Source organism: Sinocyclocheilus grahami, unplaced genomic scaffold (assembly GCF_001515645.1).
Source record: "Sinocyclocheilus grahami isolate Dianchi unplaced genomic scaffold, SAMN03320097.WGS_v1.1 scaffold1340.1, whole genome shotgun sequence".
Classification (NCBI taxonomy): Eukaryota; Metazoa; Chordata; class Actinopteri; order Cypriniformes; family Cyprinidae; genus Sinocyclocheilus; species Sinocyclocheilus grahami.
In genome coordinates, this window is record NW_015506519.1 from 234,787 (window position 1) to 243,960 (window position 9,174).

The following is a 9,174-nucleotide window of genomic DNA, read 5'->3' on the forward strand; positions in this document are numbered from 1 at the left end:
CATTCAAGTGTTTAAAAAAAGAATGCATGAAGCTAGAATAAAAATTTTTTGTTTACAAGCAGATACCCTGTTCTTTTGTTCTTTTCTGATGTTTTGTATGTTCAAATATTCATGTAACAAAATATATTCAAATTAATACCTAAATAGGGACATAGTAGTATACTTAAAGTATGATGTAAAGTTAACTTAAAGAAAACTTACGAGTATACTTGCAGTATAAAACTACTAAACTAGTAGTTTACTGAGACTATACTTCAAAGTGTACTAAAAATGCTGCTACAAGTATTTAATTAGTAAATATCAGTATACCTATAAGTTCTCTTTTAGTATAGTTGCAGTACAAACTAAACATTTTGATGTAAACTAGTTGTGTACTCAAAGTTTACTACTGTTATACTTGAACTTTACTTAAAAGTATACTTTTATATACAAGAAAGTGGGCCAATTTAGTCCCAAGAAGTATTGAAATAGTACACTTACAAGTATACTACTAGTACACTGATATTTGTATACTTACTAAATAAAGTATACTTAAAAATATACTTGAACTTTACTTAAGTATACTTATACTTAAGTAAAGTTTAAGTATATTTTTAAGTATACTTTGTTTAGTAAGTATACAAATATCAGTGTACAGTGTACTTACTAAAATGAACTTGAAGTATACTACTTTTTGGTAAGGGTTATGACAAAAAGTGTAATTCACTTAGTCCTTTCCCGTACAACTTGCTAACATCAGCGATAGACAGAAATCATAAGGTCTCCGATGACGTGCCTACTGCTCCTGCCATTCATGAGCCTTCAGTTTGATCTATCCTGGCCGTAGATTTGTGGTAACAAAAGCTTCCTCACAGTTTACTAGTTATAATGATTTCAAGAAAAGTTCAGAATAAATCAAATATAACAATTTATTATTTGTCAGGTAAACTTGTATCATGCCAATTACATAATCAATTCAAAGATATCAAATCAATACAAGACATCAAATTCTCAAAGATAAATCTAAGAGCAAAGGATGCATACCTGACTTCAGGAAAATACATAGTATAGAGTGTGTGGACACATTCCATACTACGGGCTTTCTGGCTACAGAATCGCAAAGAATGATTTGCAACTATCTCTTAAATACTACCAGAACAAAAACAAAGAAATCTTTAAATCAGTTGTAAAAACATAAAATACCTGTTTGTTGGTGTTTTGTTTGTTAGGTTCTATGATCCAGGGTCACACCTGGCTGGAGAGAGATAAACATTCTCACAGACCCCTAAAGGCCCCTAGACCCCTATACATGATATGTGGGATATGCATATTCTTAAATGAAATAATAATAAAAAAAACATAATATTCACTTCATTCAATATTTTCTTGCAAATCCATTAAAACTTCAAAACTGTTTTCATTGCATTCTTTTCTATATGTCCCTTTTTCTTTCAGTTTTTCTCTTAATTGTCTTTTTTTGCCATGTCAAGATTTGGGCTTACCTTTAGGGGTCTTCTTCTGGTCATTGTCACTTTTTCCCACTCTTTTTCCCCCTCTTCTTCTTTTCTATCTCTGTTTTATCCGATTTCTCCTCCTCCACTTCTTGTTCTTGTATTCTATTTTCTGTTTCTTGTCACAAGCCTTCCACTTCCTCTCTTGTCTCTGGATTTTGTTAGTCTTCTTGACCCCTTTCCTCCTCATGTACTTCTTTTTCTCCTCCCTCCTGTATAATGTCATATTCCTCCTCATTCTCCCCTTCCATCCAGCACTCACATCTGCCCATTACTTCTTTACAATCTGGACAACAGACTGCATCACAATCTCTTATAAAATGACCTTTTTCTCCACATTTGGGACATTTAAAACCAGGACAATCCATTAATATATGTCCAGGATTCATACATAATCGACAGGTTTTCACCTGACGATCGTGTATGATCCTGAAATACTGCATTCCTTCAGCTGTTTCAAATTTTGTGCTGTAGGGCAGTGAAACAATTTATTTCGGGAACTTAACTCTTACAAAACGTGTTCCATCTGTGATTGTTGTTCCTGGATAATATCTTCTTTTCACTGCAGATATTGTTGTTACTCCCCACACTCTCAACTGGTCTCGTATCTCCTCATCCGTTATGTACACTGGTAAGTGCATAAATGAAACCACACATTCTTTTGTTTGTAAGTTTCTCACCTCTGTCATCACATCCTTGATCATCAGTCCATTCATTAACTCCTCACAGGCTTCTTCATCAGTTAATGTAATCTCATATTCCTTGTTAATCCTTGGTCTCACTGCCAGCACCTTACTCAGTCCAACTTTGTTAATCACTGCTTTTATCACATCCTCCACTTTCCCATCTTTGATCTCAGCCATATTCACAATCACTGTTGCTCCTTTGTATATTTTCTTTGTATTTCATTGTTCTTTCTTTCATCAGTCCTCTTTTTTCCTTCAGTTGTTTCCACTGATCCTTATGTTCTTCCTCTTTGTCCGTTGTCCTTTTGTTGATATTTGTTAGTTTGTTCGTCCTTCATTGTATCCAAATCCGTTGTTTTACGTACATCCATGTTGAGCTTTTCCAAAGCACCAATCCACTCAGGACCCCAAGCAGATAACCCTGCTCAGGGCCCCTGAATTATTCAGGAAATAAACAAAAATAAACTGTACTATTAACAAATAATTAAATCAAATCAGAAACCAAATAAAATGAAACAATTGGGAGAGCCTGTCTCTCCCTACTGCCACCTCTCACTCCCTGGATCGTACCAACTTGGTTACTCTCACAGGGGCGCAGACAGGGTGGTATAGCCGTAAGCAAGGACTGCCACAAAGAGTGGGCTATTTAAAGATCAGCCACCCTATAGGCCAGTGCATTAGATAAGTAGTGAAGAAAATGCTAAAGCTTACAGCACCTGGTATTTCCAGGCGGTCTCCCATCCAAGTACTAACCAGGCCCATCCCTCCTTTCGACATTTCCCAACAGCACAGCAGTAATGACTTTATGAACTACTTTACTTCTAAGATCGATACTATTAGAGATCAGCCGTCAGCTATAGTATAGCTTGCTATAGATCGCCTGAGGAACAATTCCACTCATTCTCTTCTTTAGGAGAGTTAGGAACCTAGGTGTGCTATTTGATAGCAATCATTCGTTAGAAAGCCACGTTTCTAGCATTTGTAAAACTGCATTTTTCCATCTCAAAAATATACCTAAATTACGACCTATTCTCTCAATGTCAAATGCAGAAATGTTAATCCATGCGTTTATGACCTCAAGGTTAGATTATTGTAATGCTTTATTGGGTGGTTTTTCTGCACGCTTTATAAACAAACTCCAGCTGGTCCAAAATGCAGCAGCTAGAGTTCTTACTAGAACCAGGAAGTATGACCATATTAGCCCGGTTCTGTCAACACTGCACCGGCTACCTATTAAACATTGTATAGATTTTAAAATCTTGCTAAGTACTTATAAAGCCCTGAATGGTTTAGCACCTCAGTATTTGAACGAGGTCTTGTTATTTAAAATTTTGCTTATTACTTATAAAGTCCTGAATGGTTTAGCACCTCAGTATTTGAACGAGCTCTTGTTACATTATAGTCCTCCACGTCCGCTGCGTTCTCAAAACTCTGGCCATTTGATAATGCCTAGAATATCAAAATCAACTGCGGGCTGCAGATCCTTTTCCTATTTAGCGCCCAAACTCTGGAATAACCTACCTAACATTGTTCGGGAGGCAGACACACTCTTGCAGTTTAAATCTAGATTAAAGACCCATCTCTTTTTTACCTGGCTTACACATAACACACTAATATGCTTCTAATTCTGAAATCCGTTAAAGTATTTTTAGGCTGCATTAATTAGGTCAACCGGTACCGGGAACACTTCCCATAACACCCGATGTACTTGCTACATCGTTAGAAGAATAGCATCTATGCTAATATTAGTCTGTTTCTCTCTTCCGAGGTCACCGTTGCCACCAGATCCAGTCTGTATCCAGATCAGATGGTCACTGCAGTCACCCGGATCCAGTACATATTCAGACCAGATGGTGGATCAGCTTTCTAGGAAAGGACCTCTACAGCCCTGAAAGACAGCGGAGACCAGGACAACTAGATGAGCCCCAGATACAGATCCCCTGTAAAGACCTTGTCTCAGACGACCACCGGGAAAAGACCACAGGAACCAGATGATTGAACTGCTGGTTTTGTCTGGCCAGAGGAAAACTGGCCCCCCCGACTGAGCCTGGTTTCTCCCAAGGTTTTTTCTCCATTCTGTCACCGATGGAGTTTTGGTTCCTTGCCGCAGTCGCCTCTGGCTTGCTTAGTTGGGGACACTTCATTTCCAGCGATATCGTTGACTTGATTGCAAATGATTTCAAAGATACTATTTAAACTTAACTGAGCTGGATGATGACATCACTGAATTCAATGATGAACTGCCTTTAACTGAAAAATGAGTGTTTACTATTGTCATTTTGCATTATTGACACACTATTTTCCTAATTAATGCTGTTCAGTTGCTTTGACACAATCTTGTTAAAAGCGCTATATAAATAAAGGTGACTTGACTTAAAGATCAGCCACCCTAAAGGCCAGTGTATTAGATAAGTAGTGAAGAAAACGCTAAAGCTTACAGCACCTGGTATTCCCAGGCAGTCTCCCATCCAAGTACTAACCAGGCCCAACACTGCTTAGCTTCCGAGATCAGACGCAAACAGGGTGGTATGGCCATAAGCAAGGACTGCCGCAAAGAGTGGGCTATTTAAAGATCAGCCACCCTATAGGCCAGTGTATTAGATAAGCAGTGAAGGAAACGCTAAAACTTACAGCACCTGGTATTCCCAGGCGGTCTCCCATCCAAGTACTAACCAGGCCCGACCCTGCTTAGCTTCCGAGATCGGGCGCAGACATTTTTTTTTTATTCCCAATACAGCTCTCACATCAAATATAATATTTTCTTAAAACACATATGATAATGAGAGGTCATCGAAAATACATTATGCCTTTCACAAGTACAGACATTAAAATTCCAAAAAAAAAATTCATATGAATAAAAAACATTTTTCTTCCATATTATTCCATTCCTGGCATTACAATATTAAACTTCTTGAAAACTGAATAAACCTCTGAAGTAAAAACCTTATCAAATTCCTTATTTTTTTGTTCCTGTTTAAAATAACTATACAAACATTCTATATACATTTCCCAACGCCTTTTAAACAAACACCACACGTCAAGTATAATTTGTTCTTGTTTTGCGATCACTCTTCTTTCCCAGATGACTTTTTTCATTAGCATTACAAACAGATTGATCACCTTTTTGTTTTTGTTCTCCTTAGCCCACCCTAACATTATGATCTTATTCCATTCTGTAACTTCTCCATCTTGCTCCCCTCCCAGGCTTACAATAATAGTTTTACATTTTTCATTAAAATCCTTCAATGCTCTACAATATAAAAACACATGTAAAAAACCTTCATCTTCCTCACTGCACACTTTGCATGTGGCACTTTTTTCCATTCCAATTTTATTGAGTATAACATCAGTAAACACCACTCTGTGTCTGATAAAAAACTCAGAATTTTCCAATTTAACCTCAACTTTCTCCCCTTTCATATTTTTCCAAATTTCCTCTTCTTTTAAACCTTCAAATGTCTTCTGCCAAAATTTGTTTACAACCGGTTTCTTAAAAATCACATCTCTGAAAAAGCCATAAAACATTTTCACTGTACATTCCTTTAAAAGCCACAATTTATCTCCCAGTATTACATACACATCCTTTTCCTCTTTCCCCCCTTCCATAGTTTCAACCTTTTTTATCCATTCTTTAGGTATTGCATTTTTTATCATTTCATACATATTTTTTAGTTCTTGCATTTTAAATTCTTCTTTTGCTTCCTCCATCACATCTACAATGTACTGCATTGGTAAAAATCCTTCTTTATATTCATATAAAACATCTCTTACTTTAACTATTCCAACTTCCATCCATTTTTTAAAATATATTTCCTTCCCTTGGTTTAAAATGCCGGTGTTTAGGAACAATGGCTGATTTAAAATGTTTTCTCTTCCTTGTAAGTTGTACTGTACAGTAGTTAAAAGTTTTCCCCAAGCCCTTAAAACTTCTTTGTAAAACTTTGGCAACCCCTCTGTTATCCATTCTTTTGTTCTCATCCATAACATATCATCTCCCAGATTAAAATTCCCACATTTATTTAAACTAAATTCCATTGTTGTTTTCCATTCTGCTTTGTTTCCCTCATCCAGATACTTTTTGACTAATTTGACTCTCAGACTATTTTTCCTTTGCTCCACATCCATTAAACCCAAACCTCCCTTTTCCACCATCCCTATTAATGTATAGTACGCAATTCTAGCTGGTTTCCCTACCCATAAGAAGTCTAAAACACATCTTTTCAACCTTCTTTCCACCCACACCGGCATAGATGTCACATATAAAAAATACCACAATTTTGATGTCATTAAAACATTCAGGATTAAAACCTTCCCTTTTAAATGTAGTGCCCTCAATTTCCAAAAGTTCAGTCTTCTTTCAATGCTTCCCACTATTTCTTCCCACATGGTTTCTCTCGCTTTAGCTTCATCTTTCTCCATTAAAATTCCTAAAATCTTCATTTCTTTTACTTCCTTAAATTTAAAACTCCCTGTTAAATCTGTCATCTGTCCAAATCTCATATATACAGTTTTTTCTTCATTTACTTTTCCTCCTGACCCCTTACAAAATCTCTGTACTATTTCCATTACTTTTGTGACACTTTCTTCTTCTTTAACACAAATAGTTGTGTCATCTGCATACTGAAAAATTTTATTCTCCTTTCCAGTTTGTTCGATCTCTATTCCTTTAATTCCTCTTTCTTGTTTTATGGCTAGTCCAAGTGGTTCTGCCACCAATGAGTATAGCAGAGCTGATAAAGGACACCCTTGTCTTATAGATCGTGTTATTCTAAAACATTTAGTTAAAAACCCATTACATTTTATTGTTGTTATTGCTCCCTTGTATAAAATACGAATCCATTTAATAAAATTCTCCCCAAACCCAAACCTTTTTAAAATATCATATAAATATTCGTGTTCCACCCTATCAAAAGCTTTTTCAAAATCTAAGTTAATTATATACCCTCCTTTCCTTTTTTCTCCCATGTACCTTATCGTGTCTCTTATGCTCATTGTTACATCCGCAATGTCTTTTCCTTTTACTCCATATGCCTGATTTGTTGTGATTATCTTTGGCATTATCTCTTTTAATCTATTCGCTAAAAGTTTTGCTAAAATCTTTAAATCAGTATTTAGCATTGTGATAGGTCTATAATTTTTTAATTCTGTTTTTTCCCCCTTTCTCTTATATATTATCTTCATCAATCCCATCCCCATTCTTAACATCATTCCTCCTTTTTCAAAAACCTCATCATAAACATCCCTTAAAATATTTACTAAAAGGTCTTTAAAAGTTACGTAAAACTCGCTTCCTAAACCATCAATCCCTGGGCTTTTCTTTTTGTTCAATTCGTTTATTGCTCTTTCTATCTCTTCTTTACTTATGGTCTGATCACATTCTTCCTTCTCCTCTTTACTCACTTTCATTTTTATTAATGCCATTAACTCCCTTTTTTCTCTCTCCCTTACTCCTTCCGTACTAAACAGCTTTCCATAATAGTTTCTTACTTCTTCTAAAATTTCCCCACATTCTTCTACCATTTCACCATTTTCTTTCTGTATTTCTTTGATAGTTTCAACTCTTCCTTTTCTTTTTTCCCAATAAAAAAAAAAACCTTGTGCATTTTTCTCCTTCTACCATGTATTTTGCTTTACACCTCAACATTGCCCCCTTATATCTATTCTCTTCAATCTCCTTCAACTCTTCCTGTATTTCTTTTATTTTTTGAATATCTTCTGTTTCATCATTTACTTGCTTCTCCAGACTTTCTCTAATTTGTTTTTCTTTATTCTTTTTGCATTTTTGTTTTAACACACAATACCTAATATTAATTTTTTTCACTAAAAATTGCACGTTCTCCCACCAGATCCTTTTGTCCTCTATATACATTTAATTTTCTTTTTTTATCATGTCTTTTATTGTTTCAACATAATTCCCATTCTTTAAAATTTCTTTTTTTATCATGTCTTTTATTGTTTCAACATAATTCCCATTCTTTAAAATGTCTGTATTTAAAACCCATACCCCTGGCCCTCTTTTCCCAGCATCCCAATCCAAATGTACAAAAAATGGCTTATGATCACTTAAACTCGTTTCTTCATACTTTAAACTCTCTATAAAACGTTCTAAATTCCTTGTACATAAAACCATATCTATTCTTGTTTGATAAATGAAATTGCCTACTATTTGTCTTCTAGAGTATTCTCTTTTATTTTCGTTCCTTTCCCTCCATACATCCATCATATTGTTTTCTTCCAATAGAGATCTTAACTCTTTCCTTCCCGTATCACTTTTGAAAACCATACCTTCCGCTATATCTTGTTTGCTAAAAACTGTATTAAAATCCCCCAGCATAATAATATATTTATAATTCCTCACAATTGTCTTGATAATGTTAAAAAACAATCTCTTTTCTTTTTCTTCCATTGGTGCATGTATGTTGACCAGTATAATATTCTTCTCTTCATAAATCATTTCCACTACCAAACATTTACCTATTTCATCTTTGTATATTTCTTTGCATTTTACACCACTGTTTTCTCTTATTAAAATTGCCACACCTCTACCATTTCTTTCATCACCATTATTATAAAGAAATTCACCGTTCCACCTTTTCCTCATTTCCACTACCAAACATTTACCTATTTCATCTTTGTATATTTCTTTGCATTTTACACCAGTTTTCTCTTATTAAAATTGCCACACCTCTACCATTTCTTTCATCACCATTATTATACAGAATTTCACCGTTCCACCTTTTCCTCATTTTTTTTATGGACCCTTCTGTCCAATTTGTTTCTTGTAGCATTATTATATCTTCTTTTTTTACACATTTCTTTTACTTAATCAAACTTTCTTACATCTTGAAGTTCTCTCGCATTAAATGTTACTATCTTCATCATCATGAGACAGAAAAGAATATATATCAAACCCATCAATTATCATTCTATCTCCCCCAAGTCCTTTAACAGTTTGTATCTGTTTACATTTTTCAATAAGTCCTCTTTAACTACCCTTT

General features: G+C 35.0%; 1 long non-coding RNA gene across 1 annotated transcript in view; it reads right to left on the minus strand.

Moving 5' to 3' along the window:
* LOC107569378 (uncharacterized) overlaps nucleotides 1–2,837 on the minus strand; it is a 4,941-nt gene extending 2,104 nt beyond the window's left edge. Inside the window, exon 1 of the long non-coding RNA XR_001606893.1 lies at nucleotides 1,816–2,837. This is a non-coding gene — a long non-coding RNA (uncharacterized lncRNA). The remainder of the gene's footprint in view (nucleotides 1–1,815) is intronic.
* Nucleotides 2,838–9,174: the final 6,337 nt, after the last annotated feature.